The 20,130-nt window shown below is 47.9% G+C and overlaps 1 protein-coding gene across 9 annotated transcripts in view; it reads left to right on the top strand.

Moving 5' to 3' along the window:
- The first annotated feature begins 7,625 nt into the window (after positions 1–7,625).
- MCF2L (MCF.2 cell line derived transforming sequence like) overlaps positions 7,626–20,130 on the top strand; it is a 268,085-nt gene continuing 255,580 nt past the window's right edge. For 3 of the 9 annotated variants that reach the window (XM_075590662.1, XM_075590659.1, XM_075590657.1), the window contains exon 1: positions 7,627–7,848. The gene's annotated coding sequence lies outside the window, so the exon portion shown is untranslated. Of the gene's footprint in view, positions 7,849–20,130 lie in introns of all 9 variants that reach the window. The other 6 variants (XM_075590670.1, XM_075590665.1, XM_075590660.1 and 3 more) reach the window with 3 other exon arrangements.

Raw genomic sequence — 20,130 nt, 5'->3', positions numbered from 1 at the left:
TTGCATATAATACCTTAGTGGGTTCCCGTTAGATTCAGCGGAAATAACTGCTTTTCTCTCCTGAGTGAGATTTCAGAGGCGTGTTAAAAGAGCAATAGCCTCTCATTAGCACAGGTGGTCCAATCATTTTGACTGAACCACCTGTGCTCTAGCAGGGGTATCCGTAAAACCTGCACTGTTAGTGGTCCTTGAGGACTGGAGTTGGGGACCTCTGCTTTAGGGTGCCTAGCATGTCTAGCAATGTTCGGTTGAACCTCTCCGGCAGAGCGTCTCCCTCTGGATGATACAGAGTGGTCCTAGACTTCTGAATATTGAGCAGATTGAGAAGCTCCTTGATAAGCTTGCTCTCGAAGTCCCTTCCCTGGTCGGAGTGCATCCGATTCGGCAGACCGTAGTGTATGAAATACTTTTCCCATCGTACTTTGGCAACTGTGAGAGCTTTCTGGACCTTAGTTGGGAACACTTGAGAGTAGCGACTGTAGTGATCTGTCACTACAAGGACATTCCCGATGCCTCTTGAATCAGGCTCTATGCACAAGAAGTCCATGCAGACTACTGTAGATCCATGGGAATGGAGCTTTTCAGATGGCCCATTGGGGCTGCACGGGTGGGCAGAGTCTTCCTCTGGATAAACCTCAAGCACTTCCGACAATGCCGTTCTATGGACTCCCGCATCTTGGGCCAGAAGAATCGGTCCCTCACTAATCCGAAGGTCATATCCACTCACAGGTGTCCGTGATTGTCGTGCAGGGATCGTAAAACATGGTACTGCAGGCTTCTGGGCAGGACCAACTGTCTCCTATCGGGGTGATTGTGGTAAGGGACGATCCGGTAGAGGAGGCCACGCTCTATGTGGAATTTGTCCCATTCCCTCATGATGACTGTGACAGTGTCGTTGGGGCACGTTTCACCTAGGAGGGGTTATTCTGGTGGATGGCCTGGCGTATAGTGTTAGACACTGGATCACGCATTTGGGCCTGTACCAATTCCTTCCACTCTAGGTTAATGTCCTGAGTGATTGCCATGCCGTCTGGATGGCAGTAGGTGGTGGGGAGTGTATTGGGTCAGCATCCCATAGAATAGACTATTCTCAGCTCGGAAAACGCAACTTTGTCTTCCACGATGGCAGCAGTGGAGCATATTGTTCACATTCCAGGTCCAGGGATTTCGTCCCACAGGTCATCGTCCGGTGTTGTACTCAGCCCAGGTCTCCAGGACAGAGCATCAGCTCTGGTGTTTAAAGTCCCCAGTTTATACTTCAAGGTACATTGATAATTGGAGAGGGCCGCTAGCCACCTGTAGCTGGAGGTGTCCAGTTTGGCGGACGTCTGGATATACGTCAACGGGTTGTTGTCCGTTCGTACTTCGAAAGGAACGCCGTACAAATAATCGTGGAGTTTTTCAACTATTGCCCACTTGAAGGCAAGGAACTCAAGTTTGTGAACAGGGTAGTTTTGTTCAGTTGGTGTTAGACTTCTGCTCATGTGCGCCACTGGGCGAAGGCCAGTATGATACTTCTGGTGCAGTATGGCTCCAAGCCCATTGAAACTGGTATCCACATGCAGGATATAAGTTTTCTCCGGATCGACGTAGGCCAGGACCGGGGTTCCGTCAGACTTCTCGAACCCTGTGAATGCTTTTTCGCAGGCAGAAGTCCACTTATCTCCGAAGGGTGCTCATGGAGAGTCGTCCTTCTGCCGAGGTTCCTCGGGGTAGATCTTCAGGAGGTTATTGAGGACCATGATTATCCTTGCACGAAGCGGCGGTAATATCCGCAAAACACCAGGAAGGATCGCAGCTCTATCACGTTGTTTGGTCTCAGCCAGTTCACCACAGCTTCGACCTTACCGGGGTCAGTAGCCACTCCATCTGTGGACACTATGTGACCCACGTAGGTGACTGATGTACGGCAGAATTAGCATTTGTCCAGGGTCCACTTCAGGCCTTACTTGCTTAGCCTATCTAACATCTTCAGAAGATGTTCCTCATGCTCTTTGAGAGTTCTTTCGAACATGATTATGTCATCAAGGTAAACAAAGCCCTCACGGGGATTCATATCCCCAATAGTCTTCTCCATCAGCCTCTGGACGGTCACCGGGACACCGCAAATGCCTCTGGGCATTCGGGTAAACTGATAGAATCCTAGGCGACAGACAAATTACGTCTTCTCCTGGTCCTCGGAGCTCATGGGTACCTGGTAGTACCCAGATCTCAGGTCCAGCATGCTGAACCATTGGCTGCCTGTTAGCGCATTGAGGATGTCTTCTATTCGTGGTAGAGTGTACTGGTCTGGGACGGTACACCTGTTCAGGGTCTGGTAGTCTACGCACAGGCGGACGGACCCATTTTTCTTGCGTACCACCACGATCGGAGAGGCGTAGGGACTACAGGATTCGGTCACGATGCCCGCTGTCTTTATCTCCTTCAGGACATCTCTCACGTCCTCCACATCGCTCGGAGCTATGCGTCTGGAACGCTCCCAGAAGGGCGTGGTATCATTCAGCCGGATCCTGTGCTGGGCGTTCTTGCAGCCCACGCCCATCTCGCTAGTGGAGAACACCTCCTGGCGTTCCTTCAGCTTGGCACTCAGCTGTCTCTTCCAGTCTGCTGACAGGGTTGATTCCCCAAAATCAAACTGCAACCTGGCAGGCTCATCTCGCACGGTAGCGGCATGTACATGAACCATAGTTTCTATGGTTGTTACCGGGTATATCTGACCCAGTCTCAGACCGACATCAAATGGTACAGTATAAGGTAAGATGTTTTGTATGTTCACCGTAATTTTTTTTTGGATGGAGGGTCGTCACTCTCTTATCCCTAGGACCATCTTGTATCCTCTCTTGAGAAGTACCAATCGGCTTTGCAACGTTCTAGATAGCTGATTACTGTGGCCATGTGCCTCACTCCCCCTGGTAGAATCTCGATCAACCCCTCCTCATGATTGAAGATTTCACCATACTCCTTTTGTGCTGCGACCTTACGTCTGGGGACGTGTTCTGGGCTGGCCCCGTACTCGTGGGAGTATATAATGGTCGCAGGGTCTAAGTCCGGAGCGGCGTCTCCAGCGTGGTCTCTGGACTGAAACTCACCCTGGGTAGGAGTGGATCCGAGTAGAGTAACGAAGACCCCGTGAGCTGGGTGTCTTATTTCCCTGGGGTATAGGAAGGATGCGGCGTTCCCGCTTGGTATGGTACCTCGGGTGGGAGTTCCGGGCTGGATGTTGCTATTGGCATTGACAGTTTGGGAAAACGTATCGGACAGCCAGGGCAGGACTTCCGGAAACTGTAGAGCTGGGGGGGTGTCGGCCTCAAGTATCTCCTGGCTGGTCGCCATTATAACTATGTGCCAGCGGAAAGTGGGATCCCACTTTCGGCCTATTTGCTGGACGCTAGGAAAACCCGGCAGAAGCCTAAGTTGGTCAAGGATTTCTCGAGGGGTTGTGTCGAATGTCACGTCTCCCACGCCGACCACATGGCAGGGAGACTCGTTGAACTCCAAGGCCCAGTCACAGACCTGTTGCTTGGAAGGGGAGAACATTTTTTTTCAATTTGTACTACTGATTCGGGCACCCCAGGTCTGAATCTCAACAGCACCTCCAAATGTAACCCGTTTTCCCCTCTGCCACTGGGACCCTGGGAGGGTCACTTGGTTGCCTAGATGCAGCGCCTCCACCTGTGAGGGATCCCAGCGTAGCGGAATAAACCCCTCACAGGAACCAATACCAATAACAATAATAAACACACACATGGTATATATCAACGGGTTTACTAACATAGAATACGGCACCTGTACCACACAGCATATATCCCACACAATATAATAAAACAGGTGAGTGTCCCCAAAGTACATAGGGTGCTTGGCACCAATATCCCCGGTGTCCTTTCCCCAATGTCAGTCCCACCCAAAGTGTAGTGAGTAGCACTACCCCGTGAACCGTTGGTGCACTTAGATGTGGTACCTGCCCGGGCACTCCAGTACCGAGTACCGCTGAATAACAACCAGGATCCCTCTGATCCAACGATGTAGTCTGTCCGCGAAGGTGTCCGCCTCTGTATGGGGTGAACTCCCGCTGGAGGGTCTCACCTTTAAGATTCTCTTATCGGGGGTGGTCTGGTCCCTGACCACGAGTCACCACACGGCATCCTGTTGCTGATATCTATCACTGCTAAGGTGTTACGATTGTGCTCACCACAAACCGGGACCGGACCGCGGGGCTGAGGTGGGGTTATATAATTACCGACCTTAGTGCGCACAGACTGATCCAGAGTGCGCAGTTCGTAGTCGTACGTAGTAGGTAGCTTAGGAGCGTGAGCACGGGAGTGGCCTCTGCGCGAGGTGCGGGCTCGGCCCATGACGCCGGTCTCAGCAGGGGGAGACAGCAGGCTGGCCGAAGTACACCGCGGGGCAGCGTCGGGAAAACCAACGCTTCAGCACAGAAGTCCAAAGCAGGCCTCTGCGTGGAGAATAGCAGCAAGCCTCAGGAAATGAAGGGTAACCTCTGCTAGGGGAGAATGCAGCAGGTACCAGGAATCAGTGCTGGCTAAACAACGCTTCAGCACAGGAGTCAGGAACAGGCCCGGCGTGGAGAGTAGCAGCAGGCCTCAGGATAATCAGGAAACACAGGCCTCTACATGGAGAGTAGTAGCAGGCCTCAGGATACTCAGGAACAGGCCTCTGCGTGGAACTAGCAGCAGGCCTCCAGATACTCAGGAACTAGAGATGAGAACTAGAGAGGTTAGTACACAAGGAGACAAGCCAGGCGGCTTGTGGCAGAGACAATAACGTCCAGAGAAGGATTATGCTCGGCTCTAATTCAGAGCCAAAGCCCAACATATAAAGGGCGGAAATCCAATCACAGGGGGAGGGTGTGTGAGCATTCCTCCATGATGGAGCACAGGGCAGAAGCTGCAATGAGAGAGGCAGCACATGTGCCATTGATTGCCAGAGGAAGCTTTTGCAACTGCAGAGTTCTGCAAGGCTATAATCAAAGCCAGGAGCGGATTCCTTACATAAGGCTACTGGGGAATTGTCCCTATCTGGGGGCTTTTCCCTGTAGCAGCCACAAGCTTAACATGGTTGGGGCCTATCTGGGACCTAAGGGGGCAATATGGGCCTAGTCCGGTAGCCACTGGCACCCGGACACTACCTTCCCCTTCTGTGTCCTGGCTCCAACTCACCAACGCGGTTCAAGCACGTCAATTGAATCAATCTCCCCCTCCGGGGATCCGGGGAGCCCTATTGGCTGTGCTGCGCCTCGTGACCATATCTTCTAGAGCACTCTGGGGAGTGTAGTTCCCCTGCGGAGTCCCTTGCAAGATGGTCGCCGCTACTGTTTCTGCGCATGTGTACGGCGCATGCGCAAGCTTCCCAGTGGCCGTCGGAACCTTGGCCTCTCTGTTTTCTTGAGAGCAGGAGTTTCTCTCTGTGCAGCGGCCCCCCTCGCAGTGGGCCCGGCCCCTTGTGGGGCGGCTCTTGTCCCTGCAGCGTCTGCCCCAGCGAGCCCTGCAGTAGCCAGCGGGGACCTGGCCTAAGAGTGTTTGGACCACAATGTATGCCTATGTATCTACCTCAAATGCAAGAAATGTATAAATCCAATGGCTTATATTTATTTATAAGGTTTTACCAGGAAGTAATACATTGAGAGTTACCTCTTGTTTTCAAATATGTCCTGGGCATAGACTTATGATGACAAATATATGGTTACCCATACACATTTTAAGTTATGGTGGGTGAAAAAGGCGACAAAAAACCTCCACCGTTAGGATATAGCCAATAAAGAATATCACATGAGCACATTCACATGTCTAAGGCTGGGGCCATAGAGGGGTTGTCAGTGCTGGACCGCACTGACGCTGAGGCTCGCCTGCTGAAATCTGTGTGATTTCATGCCCATGCAGGCGAGCCAGCGGGTGCGATCGGGAGGCGGGGGGAGACTTCGGGAGGCGGGGCAGTGACGTTGCTGGACCAATCGCCCGCGACGCACCGACGTCAACGTCACGCTGCTCCGCGCTGATTGGATGTTTTCAGCCGACAGCGCTCTGAAAAACAGCTTGGCTGTCGGCTGAAAAATCCAGCGCCTCAGCACGCCTGCGGACGCTCGCGTGAGCCCCCTCTAAAGACATCCTCATGGAGGATGCAGGGGCTCAGCGCGGAGCATCAGCACGGCTCAGCGCGGCCTCCCCTGCTATGGACTCGGCCTTAGACAGGTCTGCAACCCTGCCTTTCAACCATTATCACTTACCATACAGTGCTTCGACTGCAGCAAGGGATTCTGGGAAATGACATGCAAATGAGCACACAATGTGTCACCTTTTGCCTGAAATCCATTTACATGGAACCCATATAAGCAAATGCTCTGCTGTTACAGATAAATAGTTTCATTAAGTGAACAGGGTTATACTTTATATATATATATATATATATATATATATAGCCCAGGCTCCCCCCCCCCCCCCTCCCAATCGCAGATCAGGTCCCCTAAGTTGTTCTGGGGTCTGGCTATATGTCTCTGTGTGGTGCATACCTGCTGGCAACAGGAGGGCCTGAGTCTCCCGCGATGACATGGGGGACAACAGGAACAGGTTACTGGGGTGAATGCCTTCGTTCTCGTTCAATGGTGCAGCGCCTCCACCTGTAGTAAGCCCCAGGGATGCACGAAACCCATCAGAGTCCTTTCTTAAAGATGATTTTTTCTTTTGAAACTTTTTGTCTTTGCTGTTCACTGCTGTGTATTAAACTTTTTTGCATGAAAATTGACAACCAGCTTCTGGTATTCTTCCTGCTTCCGGAACCCACGAGGCACCTGTTGGCACGCTGTGCACCGCCATTCCTCTCCCTATCTAGGGTGATCTCCTATAAATGGAAAAAAAGGTTGGTCTCAGACACAGAATGTGTTACATTACAGTAGGTGCTTTTCTTAACTCTTCTACTGTATCTTCTCCTATACTACTTCCCCAAAATAGGTAGAAAATACTATTTGTAATTTATAAAAAAACACATGTTCAAAAGGAGTAGAGCCTGTTCCATTTTAGCAGGTACTGCTGGTAGTGTTCCTGCAATGTTACTTGTGCAGCAGGACTGGCACACAAAAACCACTACCCTGTACAAAGGGTACTAGAAACATGCCTGTGTTGTTTTGAACAGGCAGACCATGATAAATTGTTATTGTTCTTTTCTGAACCTCAGTACAATACCACTATTTTATTATCCGGTTCACTGCCTAAAAAAGAGCCAAGAACACATTGCAATGCGAATGTGTAAACATAGTGGTGCTTAAGTTCAATGAAACGATACAAGGTACTAACACTGCTTTTTTTGCAGAACATTTCAGTCTTTTCCTATTATTTAGAGGGCTAAAAAAATATGTAGGGATACTGGGGGGTTGTAGCTGCACATGGACACAAACGTTTAACAGAAGATTAGGAGGGATCCTTTTTTTACCCTCACACACATGGGTTAACATGCCTGCATAGAGAAGAGGCCTGCCTCTCGGGAGGACAGATTAGTAGAGCAGAAAGGTCACTGGGGCCTGTTGGTGCCAGAGCCTAGAAATCACATGTTGACTTTGTGGTTTGGACTCAGTGCTGCTCCTGACTGTGCAGGCAGGTGGCGCCCCCGAGTCACAGCAGCTCCTGCCTCCCAGTACGCAGAGCTCCATTGCCTTGCATCCACCTTCCACCTCGCCACAGCTCTGGAGTCTGTATGGCCGGGGAGTCGTTGCACATAGCCGGCAACTGTAGCCGCGGGAAGGGGCAGACGTATCCAGGAGCCGGGAGGACTCTGCAGAGCCCGTTTACCTGCTGTGTCCAGACACTTGTAGGTGGCTCCTCACACTGAAACGCCTGAAAGGTGAGTTTAATAAGTCACTGCTCTGGACTTGACCTGTGTTACAGGAGACCCCATGTCTGTCCTGCACAGCTAAACACCTGCAGTCCTGCTTAACACTTCGACTGCCAGATACACAGTGAGACATCATTGCATGCACCCTTCAGTGTCTACTACAGAGCTGAATACATTGACTTCCAGTAATGCCTGAGCATAGCACTGATATACCATCATGTACCAGGCATTCACTGTCAGCCCTACACCTGCAGTGCCAGGCACAGTCTCGCATGCATTTATTCAAAGGCAACCCCCTTTTAGGCTCCACACCACACGACTTTTATCAACTTACTTAACAATTAAGTGCTGAGAACACAGGCACATGTTTAGGCTCCTCGTTGCTGCTGACAGTATTGTTTGACTTTGAAATACCCTGTTTAGTATTATTTGACTTGCTTCAAACTCTAAAGATCTGCCTGGCACGTTTATTGGACCTCTTATTGGTGTCACTGATTTACTGCTGGAGATCAGACAGACCAGCAATTAACATATTTCAACAATTATATTGATGCAAGGAGTCCTACAAAAAGTTGACAGAAATGTAACTGTAGACATGCTGAGCTGTAAAAATCTAAAAATATAAATATTCTCCTAGAGCTGTGTAGACAATGAGCATCCAGTGGTTTATATTATATATATTTTTTTAGTCCAAAATCTATAAAATCATATTTAAGTCACCAGTCAAATGAGGGGTAGCGTATGTATTTGCTATATGACTGCTGGTAATGAGATATTACACTATTGGGTAATGCAATGTACTCTGAAGCTGCTGATCACAGTGACTTGAATGGGTTTTTTGTTATATTGCATTACCCCTATTTGACGAAAATAGGTATTCTGATATTATTGCCTGTTTCTCCTGTGGACCTGCAGGTTATTTTAGTAAACAGAGATTTTAGCCCATTCAGTACCAGAGATGCTAGTAAAAAAATAAAAGAATAAAAATAATACAATTGAAAACTACCATATTGCTGTTTTTTTTAATAGTTCTGCAAATCCTGACATTAAAACAGAAGAGGTTCCTTAAATATTGTTCAAATCTTCTCCATTAAAAAATGCAGAGTGCAATTCTGTTTCACAGTGCACTGCATGTTATTGCTAAACCTTTAGTTTCAATTTTCAAATGACTGTACTTGTGCATCAGCTTTGCACATTTGGTATGCTTTTATTGACTGCTGATAAGTGGCCTCTATCAACAAAGCGGTGCTATTCCATAAGACATTCTCAGCTAGCCCAGTTCATCCATTTGTGGCTCAGCTTGTGGGATTTATAGATATAGATCACAAACCCTAATGATTATTGGGCGTTAAAGAGAATAAAAAAATAATAAACTGATTGTACGAAGGTGTAAGACCATACCAGCTGTTATAATGATGACCACTTGAACAGCATATGTTTGTGTCTGTCTGCATTAATGCTTTATTGGACAGTAGAGATGCAAAGCGTGCTGTTTTAATGCACCTTTTGCAGAAAAGTGACAACACTGCATTAAAACAGTGTCTGAGAAATCATTGATCTTACACTTGTTAAACGCAGCGAGCGGTGCCACCCCACTATTCTATTAACAAGTCAATACCACTCATTTAGAAATCTGAACTACTAGAGTATGGGACATGGACAATGGAGAGGCTCACATGTAATATAAACACAAAAAGACTGCACAACTCACAGTGAAGTAAGTATGTTATATTCAAATGATTAGTAAAAAGGGGGTAAGCATCGCACAAACAAAAAGGAAATTGAAAGCAAGATGGTCGTATATTGGACCACAGTGGTGGTGGTGTCCCTGGGGACACTTGACTCCCTCCTCCAAGATGCATCGTGGCATGGTAAAGCTTAAGTTTCAAAAGCCAATCTTGAGGATCTCCCCAAGGTACTGCACCCTGTGTGGGACGCCATCAGAGAAAACCCGGCAGTCACGCACCTCGAGTAAAAGCGGGGACGCTCAAAGATGATGGAAGCGTCGGGTGGAATTGAACAATCCAGAGAGCATCTCCGGTTGAATAGGGCAAAGTATTCCCTGATTAAGTGGCAGAGTGCCACGAAACACGGAGTTTGATGGAGATTATTGCTCTCCAGCTAGGATTGGTTTGATCCGATCCAGTTGTCTGGATATACTTTCAACGCCCTGTTCAACGTGAGATGCTCTCTGGATTGTTGATTTCCACATGACTCTTACATCATCTTTCAGCATTACTCGCTTTTCACTCAAGGTGCACGGCTGCCGGGTTTCCTCTGATGTGCCCGAGATCCTTGAGAGAAATGTGTTCAGCTTTTGAAACGTAAGCTACAGTATACCATACCACGAGACAGCTGCCCCCTGAGACGTCGCCATGTGGTCCAATATACAATAAGGCTGAGTCCAGGGTCAGCGATTAGGCGCTGACCCGTGCTGAGGAGCGCTTGTCAGTGAACCCCTGCAGCCGCAATGAGAGCGGCTTTAGCAGGGGCTCGCGCACGAGTCCGCAGGCGTGCAGAGGCGTAGGTCTTACCAAATTTCTAGTTTGAGCGCTCACGGGAGCGCAGGGCCGGTCACATGAGCGGTTCCCCCAATGAGGGTGAACCAGCCATGTGACGTCACTGGCCCGCCCCCCCCGACACGCCCCCGGACGGTGCGCGAACGAAGGCCAGGGAAAGCAACCGCTTTCCCTCAGCCTCAGCGCGCCTCCGCACGGCTGGAGTCACCATGGCCTAAGCTTGTTTTTCATTTCCTTTATGTACTGTACATGCGTATTGTACTGTACCTATCACTCATGTAATGTTACATACACTGGATACATTTGAGAATACCATTGTTTTCAAGAGACCAGTGATACTTTGATAATTACAAAGGGACAGGGAGGCTGAGCTCGTGGCCAGTTTGGGATGTAGTCGGTAATCCACACATGACAAAAATAAAATAAGCTTGAAGAGGGTTAGTAATAGAAGCCAAACCCACACACTGTGCCCTTCCCTAGCTAGTTAGAATGAGTATTGTGCATGCCAATTATACAATTATATAATTTATATTGTTTGTATTTTCAGTTATTTATGTTTGTACTGTAACTACTGTACATCTGTATTTATATGTCTGCTGTGATTTAAAGTTGTATTTTTGTCCATTTTTAGCTTTCTGTTTTGCCTGCAACATACTGTAACTGTGTCTTCAGGAAAGTCAGATACTGGTGCTATCCTGTAATGGGAAGATATTACCGTTTGTCTTTCAATTTCTGTACCGATATTTAAAATGGCTTAATAAACAGAAATTTTACTCACAAGATTGTAAGCTCTCCGGGGCAGGGATGTCCTTTCCTGTTGTCTGACTTTGTTGCACTTATTGTATTATAATTCCCTGTACTGTATTCTCATGTGTAAAGTACTGAGTACACTGTGGGTGCTATATAAATAAAGATATACATACTTGCGTACAAAAGAACCCATTGTCTGAAATATAGACTGGGGAGAGGAAGACATTTTTATAAAGATGGGTGACAGCAGATAAGCCTCATTACTCATTTACATGTCACTTATTAGGGTAACATCATTTTCCAAACCTCATGTTGTTCACATAGACAAAAAACTCAAAAACAGGAGCACATGAAATTAAACCAAGAAAGACCCAAAATTAATACATATACTTTATATCATAGAAAATTCATCATATAAACACACTATACAGAAACATATTAAATCAAAAACTGTCTAAAATGACACTAATATTTGGTACATATAGAGCCCAAGCAACGTGGAGTGAAGGAGTGTAAACGCCCAAAATCACAAATGTCCTTGTTGTAACAGGAGGAGAGAAGGTGCTGGAAATGCTAGATGGAAAAAACACAGACCTTAGGCACTCTAACTCTCCTGTGAACTCCTCGTGGTATAGCTGAGCTCTGGGATCTAAATCCTGAATCAGTAGAATAGTCGGGTCCGGTACAGGGATCAGGGCAGGAGAGAGGCAGGTTGGTTGAAGTCTCTGTTCCAGGATTAGGGCAAGGTACTTCCTACCTTTTCTCTTGCTGGGAGCTGTATTCCTTTTTTGTCTGCATCAGACCACTGCCTATCGCCGGACTATTTTGCTTCTCTCTCCAGCCCTTTTGGGGATTTTGGGTGTTTACACTCCTTCACTCCACGTTGCTTGGGCTCTATATGTACCAAATATTAGTGTCATTTTAGACAGTTTTTGATTTAATATGTTTCTGTATAGTGTGTTTATATGATGAATTTTCTTTCTATGATATAAAGTATATGTATTAATTTGGGGTCTTTCTTGGTTTCATTTCATGCGCTCCTATTTTTGAGTTTTTTTTGTTTGCTGAGTGTGCCCCGCTGATCACGGGAGATTATGAGCAGCAGAGTGAAACCGGACAGCCGAGGGGGGAGTCTTTTGGAGGGACAGCGCGCTCAATACACATTTGTTCACATAGACCATAGTCTGTTCATACACCCCTCCCATAGTAACAAAGACAGCAGGTGGTAAATGTCACAGCACTTTGTTTTTGAATAGCTACCACCACAAAATGTGCAGGAAAAACCTGAGTTCTGCCTTTTTATAACTTTCCTTACCTGCACATTGGACAATCTGGTGGATTCACCCTTCCATGCTGCACACCAAGCGTCGTAGACATGCATCCAAATGCTCCTCAGCGGCGGCCATGTAGGTTTTCGTGCGGGCTCGGGCTTGCTGCATCTGCCGGTGCTGCTGTAGAAAACGGTGAGCGTTCTCATGGTTTGCCGACCATGCCGGATCGACATCCTGGAACAACATGGCTGGGTAGTCATCGGCCACTGGATCCGCAGAGACGGCCGTTATATTGGGAGGGTTGGGGGCATCGTCCGATACCTCGATGGATGCACCCTCGCCAATCAGCCGCCTGGACGCTGGGATCGCAGACAATGTCACCTCACGGGGAAAGTTGGTCACGGGATGCAGGGTGGAGAGCACCCAGCAGGGCTCTCTCGGCTGGGCAATGACCCCTCCAGGGTAAACGAGAAGGACTCGGGCCCTCTCAAACTGGGTGGCATGGAAACAGTTAAGTCCTCCTTGGGTTCTCGAGGCTCCGCCCCGGCTGGCATCGCTGCTCTCTACTAAATGGTGAGCGACCAGGGACTCCGCTCCTGAGTCCGAGCTGGGGTAATATTATACCCCGCAAAAGACAATGTGGGAAGCGTCGCGGCCAGAGTGGAAGAGATCGGACAGGATTGTCAGGTAGTCCCTCTCTGCGTCCGCAGAGGAAGTCTCTGTCACTCACTGGAGTTTACAGATCAGTTGGGCCCGACTCCGCACCTCCACCGGGGATAAGGCCAGCATCCACGGTTGCAAATAGGCCACATCACACTGTAGGCAACGGTCGTCGTCTCCTATCTCGCCTCCCGGGCAACCGCAAATCAGGCACACATAGTGCAGGAACTTCTCCTTTCTGTCCCGCATCATTAGAATGTCTCCAGGCAGCGCATATCGCTGGAACCGAAGCTTATCCATAGTAGTAGAACCAGAGAGAGTTCAATGGTAAACCTTCCAACACTGAGCAACATGTACATCTGGGCTTGGGCGGCTTCGCATCCGGTCACACCCCATACTGAGCCGTTGGCTCCCCGACTTCTCCCTCTGGTGAAATCGGGAGTCCCAGTCGGAATAGAGGGGTGCGGGTACGGACGTTGGTGCCAATCCCAGATATTTTGCGATGGTGAGCTTGCATCTTGCAGCTCACCACTCGGTTCCTATTGTAGTTCGGCGGGAACCGCGGTCAGACTCCAGGATCCTCCTCAGGGACCTTAAACTCTCCTCCTTTTAGTACCTGCAACGAGCTCCATCTTGGGGTGGTGGGGATGAGGGGGGATGGGAGGGGTAGTTTTTCAAGTGCCCACACAGGCTGGCATGCTTCACAGGCACTTTCTTCCTCCCAAACTGCAAGCGGATAGTCCCAATATAGGTGGGTTATCTTTCATGCCAGGTCCCCATTTGAGCACCCTATCCCACTCGCAGATCTAGCTCATAATAATTGAGCACACACTGCAGTCCCATCGCGGGGGTGCTATCTTTCAAGTCATAGCCCCCTGGGGCATGTGCTGCAGCGTGCTCTCGGCTGATACGATGGTGTTCAGGCACCACTCAACCCTGGAACATAGCACAGTAAAGGCACCCAACAGATAGCACCCCGTGTTGGACTATCTTTCAAGATCATCCCCTGTAGGCATACCATCTGTGGCACCTGGCACAATACAGTGTGGTCCAGACACCTCCCCGCCTTTGGAAGTGGAAGGGACCCGGCCCTGATACAGTGTGATTCAGACACCTCTCACATCTGCATAATGTCCCGGACAAGGTAAAACGATAGCCTTGATACAGTGCGGTTCAGGCACCTCTCATGCGACAGTGGGTGGGGTCTTGAGCAGGTACCATCCGGGGGTACCCCGCTAGCAACCGACTGGAAATGCTCTGGCCTGGATATGGTGAGTGCCCCCATTCACTTCCACTTCAGCAGGTTTCCCAGCTATACTTTGCCACCCCTGTTGCTCATTTCAGCAGCGCCTCCAATTGTAGCACCTGTCCCAGCCCCCCCCTGCCACGGAAGATCTGGCCACTACATGGGTGTTTCCCTGGGTACTGTAGCTCACCTGCTGGTTCATCGGGTCTGAGTTGTTCCGCGGTTGGAGTTTGGGAGCAGCAACAGGACAGGCTTTCTCATGGGTCTTACTGTGCAGCACCTCCATCCCACGAGGATCCTGCTGATTGCAGGATGGTCCCCACAGGCAATACTCAGTTCCAATAATCACACGCCATAGTTGGTCCAACACCAGTTTTATTGTACAGCAGCATGATCGTCCTCCAGCCCTGGAGCAGACCCCCGGGGCTTGAGGCCAAAAGAGCCCCTCTTAATCTCCTAACCCTCTGAAAGGGAAAAGGGTATTACACTGTCCCATAATCAACCACACCTAATTTGGTGGAGTGTCAGCTTTTACACCTGGGGGAAGGGCTTGTAACCCCGCCCCATAACAGGGCAGGTCAAGGTACTGACCGGAATCACACAATATACATGTGACCCAGTCAGTACCCTTCCCAGGTATGACACTCCAACTGCCGGTTTAGGCCTGCACCTGGATACGGCAACATCGTACCCATCCAGGCTGCAACTTCAGGCTAGGCCCTGAATATGAGTTTTAACCCCAACACTGCCTGTTCCTATCAAGACTTAGTTTTGAGGCCAGTAGAAGGCTATAGCCAGGGGAATTTGGCTACATATATGTATGTCACAACAAAAAAGTGAAAGATACCACGCTCAAGACAGTGATATAGTGATTTACTTATGTAATTAAATAAACAGCTCTATGTGATTAAATAAACAGCTCTATGTGCAATAACTAAATGATAGAAGCTACTTAAAACCAATTTGGTGCTGTGTTACAAACATTAAATATAAAATCTGTTATTCATTGTAATGAACGGAGAGGTTGCTGCTGCTATATTTCATGGACTGGCTCCGCAAACCACAAACACTAAATGAAAACAAAAGAAAAAACAGCGCAAAACCTCATGGTGTAGTATTAAAAATATATATTGATTATGTGACAGCAGGTGAGTATCTCACGTACATCAATTTAGATCATTAAAGCATGGCATGTTATGGACATGTTACCACATCGGCACATCAGCACAGCACACAGCAGTCAGGCATATCGAAGAGGCAGATCTCTCTCTCTCTCTCTCTCTCTCTCTCACAGGGAGCCGTCCCTGGAACCTCAGCTGGTGTATAGGTAGTCAGGTAAGGAAGAGATGTTCACTTCAATCTGTAGCAGCTCTGATACACACTGGATGCGTGTATCCGACTCACGGCAGACCTCTGATGACGTAACTTCCCCTGACGAAGTAACTCTATTACGAAACGCGTAGGAAGGCACGTTCCAGTGCCAATTTGATTGTTTTATGGATATTGGTTCACTACGAGTGAAAATCCTTGCGGACACCTCAAACCAGCTTCTTCCTGTGAAAGACGCGACGGAACTTCGGTGATGTCATCAGAGGTCTGCCGTGAGTCGGATACACGCATCCAGCGAGGAATCGAGCTGCTACGGATTGAAGTGAATATCCCCTCCTTACCTGACGACCTATACACCAGCTGAGGTTCCAGAGACGGCTCCCTGTGAGAGAGAGAGAGACCTGCCTCTTCGATCTGCCTGACTGCTGTGTGCTGTGCTGATGTGCCGATGTGGTAACATGTCCATAACATGCCATGCTTTAATTATCTAATTTGATGTACGAGAGAGACTCACCTGCTGTCACATAATCAATATATATTTTTAATACTACACCACGAGGTTTTGCGCTGTTTTTTCTTTTGTTTTCATATATGTATGTCAGATGGCAAAAGCCAGTTGTCGGTGGCAGCAGGAGAGTATTCATATTCAATTGAGCAGCAGGAGAAAAACCGGCTCATAACAGTTGGTCAGCTGCCGGGGAAGAGAAGGAGATCCGACGGTGGTGGGGAAGGCGGCCATGACGTCACGCGTCTGGTTCACCCTCATTGGCTGAACCGCCGCCGTGACGTGGCCAGTGCTCTGTCGTCACAAGAAAGCTCAAAATTCCTTTCGGCGTAAAATCTGGTATCGCATCACGATTGCTACGCGCGCGCAGGCAGCTGCTGCAGTGCACGTGTTGTTGCCGTGCATTCCGTAGCGAGCGCAGCAGTAGACTCCGAGACCGGGGCCTTATGCTCCTTTCTTGAGTCAGTCCTGCCATCGCAGGGGGGAGGGGGGGGCGAGACTTTTCCCCCCCCCAATTTGTCAAGCTGTATCTATGTATATATAATTGAGTAGCGCTATAGGGTGAACTGAATAATAATAATAATAAAGGTGTACAATATGTATATAGGGCAATTGAAGCCACTAGATAAATGTCTTAAAATGATTGAATAAAATCAATAAAGTGTGACTGTACACATGTTAATAGTGTCTTAATGCTGTAGCAAATGCACCCATACTAGACTTTAATGTCTTCTTTTTTTATCAGCCCAGTGCTAGGAAGCACGTGTGTACAAATGTGATGGAACATACACACAAAACACATAAAGCAGTTTGCGTCTGCATGGAAATGTTGACATCTCTTTTGCAGGAAAGCGTTATTTTGAGGTGCAGTACCCATGCTTAAATTGTTACTGTGGTTTTCTACTTGGTATTCTTAGCCAATAGGTATTCATTATATGTTTAATGCAACTCCTAAATATTAAAGACTGACTAATTTATGTTTAGTCTGGCAGAACTGACAAGGTATAGGTTCCAAAATAAATTAAATTTTTGCTAAAAAATGCTCGGAGAGTCAAAAACTGTTTTAATATTGTTTTGATAGCTCCTACTACTTTAAATATGGTTTTGAAGGAGTTACAGGTACTATCTGCATTGACGAGGTTAAGGAAAGGGAGAAATCCGAGGGGATTGATAAAACAGAATGCAAATAGTAGTCTGTTTTTGCTCCCTGAGGTTTTTTCTCATGCCTCGGGAGAGAGGTGGGGAGCAGACTTTCTGTGATATACTTCAGTGCCCATGATCAGAGAGGCAGAACATTGACTTTCTAAAAGGTGTGTGTGTTTGGCCCTGCTTACCTCTGTGGCGCGTGAGGGAGGCACCCGGGTGCTGCTGGAGTGGCGGGCGTACATGGCATAGGTGCAGGGAGCCTTCCGGTGTGGGCTGCGGCAGCAGCTGGAGCCGCCAGAGCTCCGCGGTACACCCAGGCAAGCGGGGGCCGCCATGTTGAACCTCATGCATGCGCAATGGAACAGGTGCGCATGCGCAGTGGCCAGAATAGCGCGGTAGCCATTAGGCAGGCTCTGCAAGGGACTACAAGTCCCAGCAGCCCCAGGGGCTGCTTTCCATGTGAGGGCGTACGGCCAATAGGGATGCTAGATCCCCAGCAGCCACAAAGATACATTTGGCGCGCTTGAGGGACACCACGCCAGTCAGGAACAGGACAGCAAGGGTTGATGTAAGGCCCAGGGAGAGGTGCTCTGCTGGACTAGGCCAGGTATCCCCCCTTAGTTCGCAGCTAGTCCCCGATCATCTATAGCTTGTGGTGCTGTAGGGAAGGCCCCCAAATAGGGACGCTCTCCTTAGCACAGTAGTGGTAAAGTACTGCACCGGTGACTCACTAACTGCGGCCTGCGGTCTGGGACCAGACCACAGGCACTCTAATAGACATTTTACAGGGACACACTCCAGCAGGAGATCCCTCCAGAGGCGGACGCCTGGCGGATGAAGAGGGTGCGGTAGACCGCGTCATGGGTTGATCACAGTGCGGTCCGACGGATCACCATATAAGTAGGCCTAGTCTGGCCTAACACCATGAAAGGTACCCAACGTGCACCAATGGCCAAACACAGGGGGTAGTGCTACTCCACACACATTGGGTGGGCCTTGTCTGTGGACACTAGGTGGTTAAGTGCCCAGGCACCTCAGTACTTTGGGTGAAAACCGCACCGGGGTGTGGACACTGTGTGGGGGTATGAACCGTGTTGGTATTATATGGTTGGGGCCTTATATGTTATTACGTATTGAGTTATATGTCAGTAAAGACAAGTTTGTTATACGTGTGTGTGTGTTTACATTGTCATTTCCTGACTGTATTGGTTCCTGTGAGGGGTTATCCTGCTGTGCAAGGATCCCTCCCAGCTGGAGGCGCTGTACACTGAGAGATGAGACAACCCCAGACTCCCAGCGGCGGAGGCTTAGGCCATCTGTGAGCCACGCAGGTAATCCTCAGCTCGCGTAGTTACGAGGAAAGGGGGCTACATATATAAAGGCAAGCAATAGTCTGGTGGCAATGTTACAGGACTGTGAAGCAGTTTTGCTTAACCTTGAGATACAGCGCTCCCTGTACAGGCTATACCTAATAGCATAATGAGATCTGTGCCCAGCATTGCTCTCTGGTTTAGCAGAGTATACAGTATTCACTTTCTGTGCAACAAAAAGTAAAAAAAAAAAAAAAAACACTTGCTGTCCACGCAGATTAAATTTTATATACATTTTGATTTAGATTAAATTCTAATGACCTCTTCAGGGAAGTACTGTATTACAGCCGTGACTTAATGAGACTGTGTCTCAGAAATGCTTGGTAACATGAAAGTGTTTGATGTTAAGAACAGGATTGCTTTTGATATGTTTGCTCATACATCAGTAAACCCCATGGGGCACTGTTCCAGTAAACCAAAGGTTGTTGTCACAGTGGTGAGCTTATCGCGGGCATTGCACTTTTGCCACTGGACACATCTAAGATTCCATCCAACGCGTACACAATGGGAGAACCTGTAGTTCAGGAGTTCTTGTCTTTCCCTAAGCAACACTCAACTGAAACATTACTTTCATTACTAGATCGGAAAGTCACTGTGTCACTTTGTACATTCAAATCACAGTTTTTTTTCCCACTGACTGAGGATCTCCTAAATAATTATCCACAGCAGAAATAATTTGAATCTACAGTGGTTTGGAATGAAAAAAGACATGCAGTGAGACTTGCGGATTTAATAAATTGGCATTGATGTCGTTCTAAGTTTGGGATATGGTCTAAAGGGCGCAGTGCAGTAGTAGAAGAGTAATCGGATAAGTAAGACTTCTGTAATTGTACAATACATTTTCATTTATTATATGTGGTGTAAAAAAATGCAACTGGATTGTGAAAGTTGAAGTTGATCGGTTAACCACTTCTCAGAATAACTCACAAGACCTCTTGGAGTGCTGTCAACACCGTTCAATTCTAGAATGCATTAAATAAATGCAAACAGTTATGGCCATGCATGGTGTTTGAATAAAACAATTATTGATACAATTTCTACCGTGATTGTCACCTTTATTTTTATGATGTAGCACTGATATAATGTGTGTGTGTGTGTGTGTGTGTGTGTGTGTGTGTGTGTGTGTGTGTGTGTGATGGCTGCTTTGCCCTCGCATGACATTAAGGAGTACTGAATATTTTGAGCAATTTGAATATATAAAAAATAGTGTTTTCAAATATATTGTAGATGGTCCAGATACAGGTTTACAGTTTGCAATGTGCTTGGGCTACAGGATAGATGATAAAATGTGGTCAATAGTACTACAAAAGGTGTCAACTGGACCAAGCTTGTGTGCTTTAAATAAATCCTACAGTACTACTAAATAATGTCATAACTAAATCTAAGGAAGCAACAGGCAGTCCCCATGTGAAGAGAAGCTTGTGGGGAGCGCAGGTATCACCATATACATATAGGGAAGAAAATATAATAGTGTGGTAGGTTTAAACAAATACAG

This window comes from Ascaphus truei, chromosome 3 (assembly GCF_040206685.1).
Source record: "Ascaphus truei isolate aAscTru1 chromosome 3, aAscTru1.hap1, whole genome shotgun sequence".
Taxonomy (NCBI): Eukaryota; Metazoa; Chordata; class Amphibia; order Anura; family Ascaphidae; genus Ascaphus; species Ascaphus truei.
The sequence above is the reverse complement of the archived record's forward strand: the minus strand, read 5'-3'. Positions and strand labels throughout refer to the sequence as shown.